This window comes from Helianthus annuus, chromosome 6 (assembly GCF_002127325.2).
Source record: "Helianthus annuus cultivar XRQ/B chromosome 6, HanXRQr2.0-SUNRISE, whole genome shotgun sequence".
Taxonomy (NCBI): Eukaryota; Viridiplantae; Streptophyta; class Magnoliopsida; order Asterales; family Asteraceae; genus Helianthus; species Helianthus annuus.
The window spans coordinates 26,831,479-26,844,580 of record NC_035438.2 but is presented as its reverse complement, the minus strand read 5'-3'; the positions used below and the strand labels follow the sequence as shown (position 1 = coordinate 26,844,580).

At 42.3% G+C, this 13,102-nt stretch overlaps 2 non-coding genes across 2 annotated transcripts; both read left to right on the top strand.

Annotated features, from left to right (window-relative positions):
* Nucleotides 1-746: 746 nt before the first annotated feature.
* On the top strand, nt 747-853 carry LOC118480063. The gene has a single exon (XR_004861702.1). It is a non-coding gene; the product is annotated as a small nucleolar RNA R71 (small nucleolar RNA).
* An 11,570-nt stretch (nt 854-12,423) lies between these two features.
* LOC118479940 lies at nt 12,424-12,529 on the top strand. Its single transcript, XR_004861582.1, has one exon. It is a non-coding gene; the product is annotated as a small nucleolar RNA R71 (small nucleolar RNA).
* Nucleotides 12,530-13,102: the final 573 nt, after the last annotated feature.

Sequence of the window (13,102 nt, the reverse complement as noted above, 5' to 3'; positions counted from 1 at the left end):
TTCAATTCAGCCACGTCGGTTGCTAATTGACCCATTTGGGTTGTTAGTGATTGGATGCTTTTGTCACGAACCTCATCCTTTTGCATTCGAACTTCATCGAGTTGGTTCCATTTTTGCATCTCCATTTGCATGCTTTTTAGCATCTCCATCATCTCGTTTCCACCCGAAGACCCCCCTTGTTCTTGACCCATTCGATATTGCCTTTGGTATCCTTGGTTATTCCCCCTTGATATCCACCTTGGTTATTGTAAGGTTGGCGTGAACCAAAATTACCTTGGCTACCTTGAAAGTTCGGGTTAGCTTGATTTGAAGGGTTCCCATACCGAAAATTTGGGTGGTTCCTCAACCCGGGGTGGTAGGTATTAGAGTTCATGTGGTTGTAGTTTCTACCACCCCCTCCTTGACCTTGAACCGCATGGACTTCTTCATATTGCCCTTCCACAATCCCTTGGCAATTTTCAGCCGCATGACCTATTTCATTACACAAAGCACAAACATCATAAATTTGGTTAGTAGTTTGAACATTACCATCATCTATGGCGTGCACTTGAGGTCGGGCAATGGCCGGTCGTGCTCTCCTTGATGCTTGAGCTTTCCTCTTTGATGTAGTTGCCATGCTTTCCAAAAACTCCCAATCATCGTTCTCATAATTTGTACCAAAAGTCCCACCGGTAATGGACATTAAATCACGAGCATCCTCGGCACTCAACCCCTCGTGAAAGGCGTTCATCAACTCCCACAATTCAATTCCATGGTGAGGGCAATTCTTTATCATCATATTGAATCGTTCAAAATGCCTCATGGAACATTTCACCATGTTGTTGTTGGAAACTCCTCAACCCCTTCCTAGCATCGTTGGTCTTTTGGGCGGTGTAAAACTCATCCAAGAAAGTTTGTTGCATTTCCCCCCATGTATAAATGGATGCCGAAGGCAAAGTGCAGAACCATTTTTTCGCCTTATCTTCCAAAGAAAATTGGAATAATACCAATTTAATATCGTCGGCTGAGAACCCTTGACTCCCAAGAGTGTTGCAAATCGAGTCATAAGCCTCTAAATGAAAGTAAGGCTCCTCCGTTGCTAACCCCTTATATTTTGGTAAACTTTGCAAAGAGTTGGTCCTCACTTCAAATGTTCTCCCTTGATCATTGTGAGGAATGACTACCGGTGAAGGGTTTTGAGTGATTACCGGCCTAAAATGCGCTTCGATGCCCCTCACATTTTCTCTAAGGTGCCTCCTTGGTACACCGAACCTACCTCTTGGAGGAATAGGACCCATTGGCCTTGGTACTTGCCCTTGTGGTGCAATTGGTTGTTGAAACTGTTGTTGTCGCATCAGTGGGCGTTGAGGTGGTCTTTGAAATTGTGGTTGTACATTTTGCGGCCGGACTTGTTGCAATGGGATAGGATGTTGCATTGGTGGCCCTTGTGGTCTTGGCCGAATGTGTTGTGGTATGAGTTGTTGTTGTTGTGGCATTCCACCGACACTTGCCATCCCTTGAGATTGACTTTGCACATATCCAAATTCTCCTTGATCGCCATAACCCCCGTAAGCATACCCATCTTCATCACAACCCTCAAACTCCTCATATCCTTCATCATACCCATCTCCTTGAATTCCCGACGATTGCCCAAATGGAAGGGTTGAATATTGAAAACCCGCTTGGTTTGATGGTCTGAATGTTGAAGTAGCATGGAGAATGGTCGAAATTGGTGCTATGGTATGGCTTGAATATGACGGACCCGCACCCGGGAAGAAATGGGATAATGGTGGTATAGTAGTGGAAGGGTTAAAGGTAATGGTTGGTTCTTCTTGGGTAGTAATGGGTTGTGTGGTGTCGGTTGGTGTAGTGTCATGAGGTGGAGTAGGAATTGTAGTGGAATTTGGTATGGTTGTGTTTGGTGATGGTTGTGTGGAAGTAGGTATAAATGGTGAGGTCGTTTGACCCGTTGTAGGTGGGATTTGTGAATCAGCCATGATGTTTCTTGGTGTTATGGGTGAAGTTGGTGAACCAATGATTCTATTTTCTCGTAATAACCCTGTTTTGCCTTAGCGTTCTTTCGATTTCCAGATCAAATGACAATGGTGACGCTTTGTGAGAGCCTCTAGTATGCATGCTCCTGTAGAACCTGCACACTAAACACACCAATGTAAACTCGAAAATAACAAAGCAAAACTAACAAACTGACACACGTTGCGCACTACTCCCCGGCAACGGCGCCAAAATTTGACGTGCTGTCGTAGGTATACGCAAATTTAATCCCAATAACAACTATAGATAGTGGTAAAAAGGTATCGAACTCAGGGAGTATGTGGAAAGTGTGTTGATTTTATAGCTTTGCGATTTGACTACAATTAACCTAATTTGCAGAAAATAAAGTTCAATGATTTGGATTGTTGTTTTGAAAAACTAAATTAGTAACTAATTGCAAATAGAAGTTGATTGTTTAACAGATTAGGGGAACAATGACCATCTCAGGAGTCAGTTTCCTTTAACAATTGTGTGAAATTTCAACTAGAAAGAGTTACATAGACATAACTCGTACATACATAATCGAAGTGATAAAAGGGAACAAAGTACTCGGATTTATAAATGCGAGGTTGTTTCCCGATGATCAATTAATCAACAACCAACCCTAACCCTTCCCGTGATATCTCGATTACCAACGGCACCAAGAACGTACGATCGAGACTAGAAATTGCACTATCGATTAACAAGCTACAAACAATTATGCATACACCATGATATTCAAGCAACGCAAGTTATCATTCTAGAAATTCTGAAATAAACTCACAAAAGTTCAAGATAAACCTTCACCTAAGATGATCACCGAGAGTTTTAGCCACACATGGTATGGTGAATCATCATAACAAATAGTTCAATGTTCATACAAATCGAAATCACAAACCGAATGTTAGAAATTGTTCCAAGCCAAGCCAAATCACCCAAAATCGCCCCTAGTGTCTCCAATAGCCGACCAATGATGAGATAATATGAAAAGACATCATAAAACTGCATAATTGATGGCAGTTACAATATTCTCGCAGCCTCCACCGTAACTGACGGTGCCACCGTAAGTTACGGTGGCCTTCAGAGTGTTACGGTGCATCTTGTCTGATGTACGGTGGGATCCAGGCCAAAATCAGGTCCACCGTAAATTACGGTAGGACCGTAATTTACGGTGACAAGCTGATCGTTCTTCTTTGTTTCATCTTTTGCTCCACACTCGACCCGTTCAACTCCGAACCCTCTAAAGCTGCATTTTTCTTCACTTTAAGCCGCCAAACCGCTCCTGAGACATAAGCAACAGTAGTTATCTAATTCAAGATAATTATACACTTAAATGAGGGATAAACTTGTCTTTTATCATCAAAAAGGGTTGTCCAATGGACCACCCGTCACATCCCCACACTTAACCGTTGCTTGTCCCAAGCAACTCATCAAATCAATTTCAAAACAAGCGAACAATGTAAACCAAGCAAAACCATGCAATCCTTTTACTAACCCCTTTTTAACACCCTAAACAATACACCTCTCTCTAAATCTCTCCTCTCGGCTACAAGTCAACACTAGCAAAGATAAGCTAGACACACAATAAGCAAGCGGGTGGTTGCACAAGTATAAGCTTGTACCTAAATCGATCCTTCTCCTACAAGTGCTAAACATGAATGCAAATCAAAGGGACTGTCGAGGTTGTAACGTGGCTAGGTGTAAAGGTGGGAAATGGAATATATATGAAGTAGCGAAAATTTAACCCAGTCTTTTTATTACACAATCAAATAACCAAACAACTACTAACTTAACCGATATATATACAAGACAACTACACATCACTTTTTTTTCTTTTTTTTTTTCTGATTTTCTTTTTTTTTTCATTTTTTTCAAGCAAAGCAAACAAGCATACAATGAAACATCAAACATATCTACATCATACTACTCAAACTACTACTACTAGCACTAAAAGACCGGGTTAAATTGGGTAAATTTTTAAGTAAGTAGCTAGGGGTAACAAACGATAGGATTTTAGGCACAAAATTGGCAACTAAATGTCCAAATCCCCGCCCCTCTAGCAACCATGCTCATATATATAACTTATGAGGTCCAACCCCACAAATCCCACACTCACACATACCAAAGACGAGGTTACCTAGATGCCCTTATCCTTTTCGCATTCATGTCTAACTAAGGACTCAAACCGCATTCGAGCACAAGTTCTAATGTACCCCCACCCGTAGCCACTCTCATCAAAGATAAGCATTATTTATATACAAATGTGGCTTCAACTCTCACCAAGAATGAAAGGGTATCAAGGGTTGCCGGTGCACCGTTTGGGGTTAATCTAGGGTGTTCAAATTCTCACAATATTTCGCTTGATCTAAATTTTTTTTCAAAATCTCCAAAAATTTCCCCCCATCCCCACACTTGGGATACATTGACCCCAATGTATGGTTTAAGGAGGCTTTGATCACTAAAATTCATTCAACATCAACAAAAAGCTTCTTCACTCAAACCCCAAATTTCTTTTTGGATTTTTTTATTTTATAATTTTTTTTAACACCAATACACCACCAACAAGCACCATCCCAAACTAAACATAACCATCATACACCACCCAACCATAAACAAAACCAAACAAGCTAACAATACAAAGGGAAAACACAACCTGACTAATAATAGCGCGGTCCCGGAGGTCCAAAAATGGAAGACATCATGTCGTTCCATTCTCCAAACGCAAATGAGCCGCTACTACTCCCTCCTTGTTGTTGTTGGGCTCCCTCTTGTTGCCTCGGATCAATCCATTGTGAGTGGTGAAGCTGTGGAGTCGGATACGACACACTACCATCGTAAGGCGGTAGCGAGGCATAATCCACATGTTGTGGATCCACAACCACTGGCCTCCCGGCATGCCAATCTGCATGCATCCTTCTCTCTTGATCATCGTGATATCGATTATTCATTTCCACCTCTTGGGAATACGCAAAGGTGCGATTCCACGCCTCACTACGATCAAAACTTTGTTTCAAGGACCGCTCTATGCTTGCACTCATCATGGTATTTTGATCATATAACGTCCGCTCCGGACCCGACCAAGTTTCAAAAACGGAGGCCGGAGGACGTTGATTTGCTATCACCTTTTGCATGGTGCCTTCATAAGCCCACCCGGGCACATAAGATCGCTCCGTATAGTCGTAGAAAGCACCACCATAACCTCCACCCGGGCCCCCTTGCCCCAAATTCACATTAACACCACCTTACTGTTGCTCTTCATAATCTTCATCCCCGCTCGGGATCTCCACCTCACTCTCGGGTTCATCCTCTTCACCCGGTAACAAATCTATAGCACCCGCCTTAAGCGCCCTCCATCTTTGCCCCTCGGATTTAAGCTTATGATACCGCTCCGATTGTGTATACGTCCAACCAATTCCCAACTTGTCTAACGTAAACGGTTGATGCCTTTTCGTTGCCCCTCGATCTTCGGACGTAAGAGCCTTTTGTTGCTTCATTAACCCCCTTATGATTCGACAATATGGTACAATGTCCCTTCCATACTTATTCCGGCAAATCCATTAGTGGTTCATGATCAGATAGCGTATCGGAAAACGCGGAGACCCATGCATTAGTGAATATAGAACAGGTACATCCGGGAACCTCACCTGCTCTTTGTCCCCCCTTCACGGTATAACATTCAACAAACAGATTGCCAACAATAATTTCGCTTCGATCTTTAAATTCTTCCGATACAACACTCCATGATAAGTACCGGGCAAAAATAGCGCTGCCAACATGTCGTTCCAACGGGGGTGCTTCTCCGGCTTCACCAAAAGGTCATCAAGGGTGGGAACCATATAATCACGGGCTGGAAGGCTATCGTATTTCCCGAGCTTCTTCAACGTATCAAAGGACATCTCCACTGGAACCCCGTGAACTTCACCAATCAACTTCATTTGCGATGGCCTTTCATATGTGTTGCATTTAAGAGTCGCCATCCACTCTTGTATCTCGGTGATAAACAAATTGCTTTTATCTTTATCAAAACATTTTAGTGCCGACTCCCAACCTAAAGCCCGGAACTTGTCAAACACCCCAAACTGACCAAGCTCAACTTCCCGGACTTCCCTCTCACATATAAAGGCCGCTGCCTTATTCTTCAACTTATTTATACGGTCATGATAGAGTGTTGGTTGCCACTCCTCTGGTTGCTCATCCAAAGGACCCGAGTTCCATATCGGCTTTTCAGCCGGGTCCAACTCCATTTCTTCCTCGCTCCCACTTTCACTTTCACTTATTCGACCCATATATTGTCTTTTTCGCGGTTGTTGTTCCGGCTTTTGCCCTTCCCTTTCGATGATGACGAACTAGATCCCGCTTGTTCTTTCGTCTTAACCGTTTTCCTACACACATTAGAGCAAACAACACAACCAAACGAAACAAAATTAGACTCTTTTCTCCAAAATATCCCCACACTTGCTTGTTACTATGGTTGTAGATGTTAGTGAACCAAAACTTTTAATTATTCTTTTTTTTCAAAATTTGGGCATGATGTCTCTACGTTGTAGAAATCCCCAAAAGTTCACTACTTTACTAACCATCCTACATCTACAAACCATAATCATGTTCAAGAACAAGTAACAAGTCAAAACTATGCACAAGCAAGTGGGTATAACCAAATAACACTATTAACCTTCATTCTCACAATGTATCAACAAAACATAGTAAATAAACTTCCATACCTTGTTTGAAGATGTAAGAAACACAAATGAGGCAACAACTTCAAAAAGCCCCAAAATTTCGAAACTAGGGTTTGAAGTTCGGACCCAAAAACTGCGTTTTCTTGTAAATCTCTTGAAAAATCAGAAACTACGTGAAAAATTAGTCAAGATAGACTCCAATTTCACTTAGTTTGGACAAAAATTGAGTGAGATATGGATGATTGAAGGTTGAAGAAGCTATGGAGATTTGTGGGTCTTTGTGAAAGAGATGGATGGTGATAGATAGATAGTAAAGTGAAATGAAATTGAGTGGCTGGGTTTATTCACGAAATCAGATGTTATTAATTAATTTTTTTTATATACATGCAGAACCGGAACACCGCATTGACTTAAACTGCGTACCGTAACTTACGGTCAGACCGTAAATTACGGTGAAACCTGAACATAAACTTCTACCGTAAAACAGTAGAGATGCACCGTAAAGACCAAACACTTTTTACCTCCACCGTAAATTACGGTATTACCGTAATTTACGGTGATATCTGGGAGTTCCTGTTTCGCTTAGAATGTGATTTTTATGTATATAATTTATATATTTTTCAAGTTTTTCCAATTTTTTTTTATGTTTTTAAATTTTTCAAAAATGTGTAAAAATCACCCTACCCCCTCAAAAGTCCCGTGTTGTCCTCAACACCATGTTAGAACAATTCGTGACCCGAATATCCCCACACTTGTTTCAAACACGGATTTCAAGGAAATACGGTAATTGTGCAAACTATACAAAACAAAACAAAACAAAACACTACTATTTACACTACCAAACCTGGGCCTCTCATGGTTGTTCCTCATCGACCGGGCGCAAGATGTAGCCCGCTTTATCAAGCTCCAAGTTATTGATGCCATTCCCCTCCAAGTATGGCTTCAACCGGTGACCGTTCACCGTTTGTTGTTTAAGTGTTTGCTCATCTTGGATGTCTACGTCACCAAACCTTCCAACTCTCCGAACGACATACGGGCCCATCCATTTGCTTTTAAGCTTGCCCGCGAACATCTTGAGTCTTGATTTATACAACCAAACTTTTTGACCCACTTCGAACGTTTTCTTTCGCAATTTTGCATCATGCACCTTCTTGAGTTTATCTTTATAAGCCGATGCACATTCATACGCCTCGTCTCGAATCTCTTCTATCTCGCTTAATTGCAACTTTCTCAACTTCCCCGCCTCATCATAATCCGCATTTACCGTCTTAATTGCCCAATGTGCCCGATGCGCTAGCTCCATTGGCAAGTGACAACCCTTTCCATACACCATCCGGTAAGGCGTTGTGCCAATAGGAGTCTTGTAGGCCGTCCGTATGCCCACAATGCATCGTCTAACTTACTCGACCAACCCTTCCTATCCGTTCTTACCGTCTTCATGAGAATTTCTTTGATTTGACGGTTGGACACTTCGACTTGTCCACTCGTTTGCGGATGGTAAGGTGTGGCAATTCGGTGATTCACGCTATACCTCTTCAATAATTTCCCAAAGTTGAAGTTCTTGAAATGCGAACCACCATCACTTATAATAACCCGCGGGTTGCCAAAACGAGAGAAAATGTTGGATTGAACAAATTTACAAACAACCGAATGGTCGTTTGTTCGTGTTTCAATAGCTTCACTCCACTTCGAGACATAATCCACTGCTACCAAAATGTATAGGAAGCCATTCGAATTCGGGAAAGGACCCATAAAATCTATACCCCATACATCAAATATCTCTACAACCAAGATTGGTTGTAATGGCATCTCATCCCTCTTCGATATACTTCCCATTTTTTGACAATTTATGCAATTTCTAGCGAACTCACATGCATCCTTGAAAATGGTGGGCCAATAAAACCCACATGAAAGAACCCGATAGCCTGTCTTGTGCCCACTAAAATGACCCCCACATGCAGACGAATGAGCATGGGTCAAAATTTCCAACACTTCTGTCTCGGGCACACACCTTCGTATAACTTGATCCGGTCCAATCTTGAAGAGATCCGGTTCATCCCAAATATATTGTTTCACTTGAACCATAAATCGTTGTCGGCGCTTCTTGGTCCAATGACTTGGGATGGCACCCATGGCTAAGTAGTTAACATAGTGAGCATACCACGGTGCGACAAAGGTGGAAACGGCTAGGAGTTACTCATCGGGAAAACTTTCATTGATTTCACTAACATCATCGATCCCTTCCACCGGAATCCGAGACAAGTGATCCGCCACTACATTCTCACTTCCCTTTTTGTCTCGGATTTCTAGATCAAACTCTTGTAGCAATAATACCCACCGAATCAAATGAGGCTTCGCGTCCTTTTTCTCCATCAAATATCGGACCGCACTATGATCCGAATAAACCACCACTTTGCTCCCCCAAATATACGAGCGAAACTTATCCAAAGCGTACACCACCGCTAGTAATTCCTTCTCGGTTGTGGTATAATTAAGTTGCGCTTCGGATAAAGTTTTGCTTGCGTAGTAAATCACCACCGGCTTTCTATCAACCCATTGACCCAAAACTGCACCAATAGTGGTATCGCTTGCATCACACATTATCTCAAACGGCTTTGACCAATCCGGTGGTTGCAAGATAGGAGCCTTGGCCAAATGTTCCTTCAAAACAGTGAACGCTTGCATACACTCGTTAGTAAAATCAAATGGGACATCTTTTAATAACAAGTTGCATAAAGGCTTAGTGATAACACTAAATCCTTTAATGAAACGTCTATAAAAACCCGCATGTGCCAAGAATGACCTTACACCCTTAACATTTTTCGGAGGTGGTAAAGATGATATTACCCGTATTTTTGCCTTATCCACCTCCATCCCCCTTTCAGAAATTACATGACCCAACAAAATGCCCTCTTGCACCATGAAGTGACTTTTCTACCAACTTAGCACTAAATTTTTCTCAACGCATCTTTTTAACACTTTTTGTAATTCGTTGAGGCAAGATTCAAAACAAGTGCCAAAGATTGAGAAGTCATCCATAAACACTTCAAGCGACTCTCCAACCATGTCCGAGAAAATACTCATCATACATCGTTGAAAAGTTGCCGGAGCGTTGCACAAGCCGAATGGCATACGCCGAAAGGCAAAGGTGCCATATGGACAAGTGAAGGTGGTCTTGTGTTGGTCATCCGGGTGTATTACGATTTGATTGTAACCCGAATACCCATCCAAAAAACAGTAGTATTTTTGACCCGATAATTTTCCAATAATTTGATCAATGAAAGGTAGCGGGAAATGATCCTTAGAAGTGGCGGCATTCAATTTTCGGTAGTCAATACATACACGCCACCCGGTAACAGGTCGGGTGGCAATTTGTTCACCACTTTCATCCTTGACTACTTGAATGCCGGCCTTCTTAGGCACAACTTGGGTGGGACTCACCCAAGCACTATCCGAAATCGGATAAATAATTCCCGCATCCAACCATTTAATTAGCTCTTTTTTAACTACCTCCCGTAGGTTCGGATTCAATCGCCTTTGAGCTTCTCGTGTCGGCTTTGCATCTTCGGTGGTAATGATCTTTTGCATGACAATGGATGGACTAATTCCTTTGAGATCGGCAATCGTCCATCCGATAGCTCCCTTGTTTTCTTTCAAGACTTCCAACAACGCTTGTTCTTGTGCCAACTCCAAATTAGAGGCAATAATGACCGGTAAAGTGTCATTAACCCCTAAAAACGCATACTTCAAGTGGCTCGGCAAGTCTTTAAGTTCCAACTTTGGCGATTCCTCTAATGATGGTTTAGTACCCGAATCTATCTCCGTCGGTCAACCTTCAAATTGATGAGTCCATGGTGGTCTACCTTCTTTCAAAGCCATTGCATCTTGCTTTTCCTCTTCAACCCGGAGTGCATAAGCATGTACCTGTTCAGAAAAATCACACAGGCAAACATCCAAACCATCCTCCTCATACTCATGCGGGTTGCATTCGTCAACTATATCTGCCATGAAACACTCATCAACACCATTATCATTAGAATTGTTAGTAAAAACATTCAAACGCATTTTTCGATTCCCAAAAGTCATGTCGACCGTACCAAATCTACAATCGATCACGGCATGAGCGGTGCTCAAAAATGGCCGACCCAAAATTACGTTTTGTTGTTGTTTTGGGTCCGCGGACGAGTAGTCCAAGAGTAGAAAGTCAACCGGGTAATAAAACTCATCAATTTTTACGATTACATTTTGAACCATACCCCGAGGTAGCTTATGAGACAAATCGGCCAAAACAACCGTTGTCTCCACCCTTGCTAACGGACCAAAATCATATTGGTCATATAAGCCCCCCGGTAAAATGCTAACCCCGGCTCCAAGATCTAGTAACGCCTTAGCCATTTGAAAATTACCAACTTGTATGTTAATCAATGGCGTACCCGGATCTTGGAGCTTAGGAGGAAGCTCCCCATTTAAAACTGTACTTACTTGCCCGGTTAAATCAACCCGCTTAGGCACTTTCTTCTTGTTTTGCCTTTTTTTGTGTACATAACTCTTTTAAAAATTTGGCATAGGCGGGTACTTGTTTTATTGCATCAAGAAGTGGAAGGTTAATTTTAACTTGTTTGAACATGTCCCACATTTCTTCTTTTTGGGGACCTCTTGATGCAATAAAGTTTTTCTTTCCCGGGTCAAGTAAAGCCGATGGAAAAGGGACTTAACTCGGTTCACCATCAACTTTTTCACTCTTTTCATTTTTACCCAAACCCGGTTTGTTAACATTTAATTCTTTTGGATTAACCGGTGCAACTTCATCATCACTATCATTACCCGTGATGTCCTCAACTACCCCCTCAACCAATTCGGGTGACAAATTGGCTTTAAACTCTTTTCCACTTCTTAAAACACTAACATGATGAACATTAGCATTACCTCGTGACGTACCATGCGAAGGGTTTACCTTAGTGTCGCTAGGAAGTTGACCCTTGTTTTTCTTCAATTCAGCCACGTCGGTTGCTAATTGACCCATTTGGGTTGTTAGTGATTGGATGCTTTTGTCACGAACCTCATCCTTTTGCATTCGAACTTCATCAAGTTGGTTCCATTTTTGCATCTCCATTTGCATGCTTTTTAGCATCTCCATCATCTCGTTTCCACCCGAAGACCCCCTTGTTCTTGACCCGTTCGATATTGCCTTTGGTATCCTTGGTTATTCCCCCCTTGATATCCACCTTGGTTATTGTAAGGTTGGCGTGAACCAAAATTACCTTGGCTACCTTGAAAGTTCGGGTTAGCTTGATTTGAAGAGTTCCCATACCGAAAATTTGGGTGGTTCCTCAACCCGGGGTGGTAGGTATTAGAGTTCATGTTGTTGTAGTTTCTACCACCCCCTCCTTGACCTTGAACCGCATGGACTTCTTCATATTGCCCTTCCACAATCCCTTGGCAATTTTCAGCCGCATGACCTATTTCATTACACAAAGCACAAACATCATAAATTTGGTTAGTAGTTTGAACATTACCATCATCTATGGCGTGCACTTGAGGTCGGGCAATGGCCGGTCATGCTCTCCTTGATGCTTGAGCTTTCCACTTTGATGTAGTTGCCATGCTTTCCAAAAACTCTCAATCATCGTTCTCATAATTTGTACCAAAAGTCCCACCGGTAATGGACATTAAATCACGAGCATCCTCGGCACTCAACCCCTCGTGAAAGGCGTTCATCAACTCCCACAATTCAATTCCATGGTGAGGGCAATTCTTTATCATCATATTGAATCGTTCAAATGCCTCATGGAACATTTCACCATGTTGTTGTTGGAAACTCCTCAACCCCTTCCTAGCATCGTTGGTCTTTTGGGCGGTGTAAAACTCATCCAAGAAAGTTTGTTGCATTTCCCGCCATGTATATATGGATGCCGAAGGCAAAGTGCAGAACCATTTTTTCGCCTTATCTTCCAAAGAAAATTGGAATAATACCAATTTAATATCGTCGGCTGAGAACCCTTGACTCCCAAGAGTGTTGCAAATCGAGTCATAAGCCTCTAAATGAAAGTAAGGCTCCTCCGTTGCTAACCCCTTATATTTTGGTAAACTTTGCAAAGAGTTGGTCCTCACTTCAAACCCTTGATCATTGTGAGGAATGACTACCGGTGAAGGGTTTTGAGTGATTACCGGCCTAAAATGCGCTTCGATGCCCCTCACATTTTCTCTAAGGTGCCTCCTTGGTACACCGAACCTACCTCTTGGAGGAATAGGACTCATTGGCCTTGGTACTTGCCCTTGTGGTGCAATTGGTTGTTGAAACTGTTGTTGTCGCATCAGTGGGCGTTGAGGTGGTCTTTGAAATTGTGGTTGTACATTTTGCGGCCGGACTTGTTGCAATGGGATAGGATGTTGCATTGGTGGCCCTTGTGGTC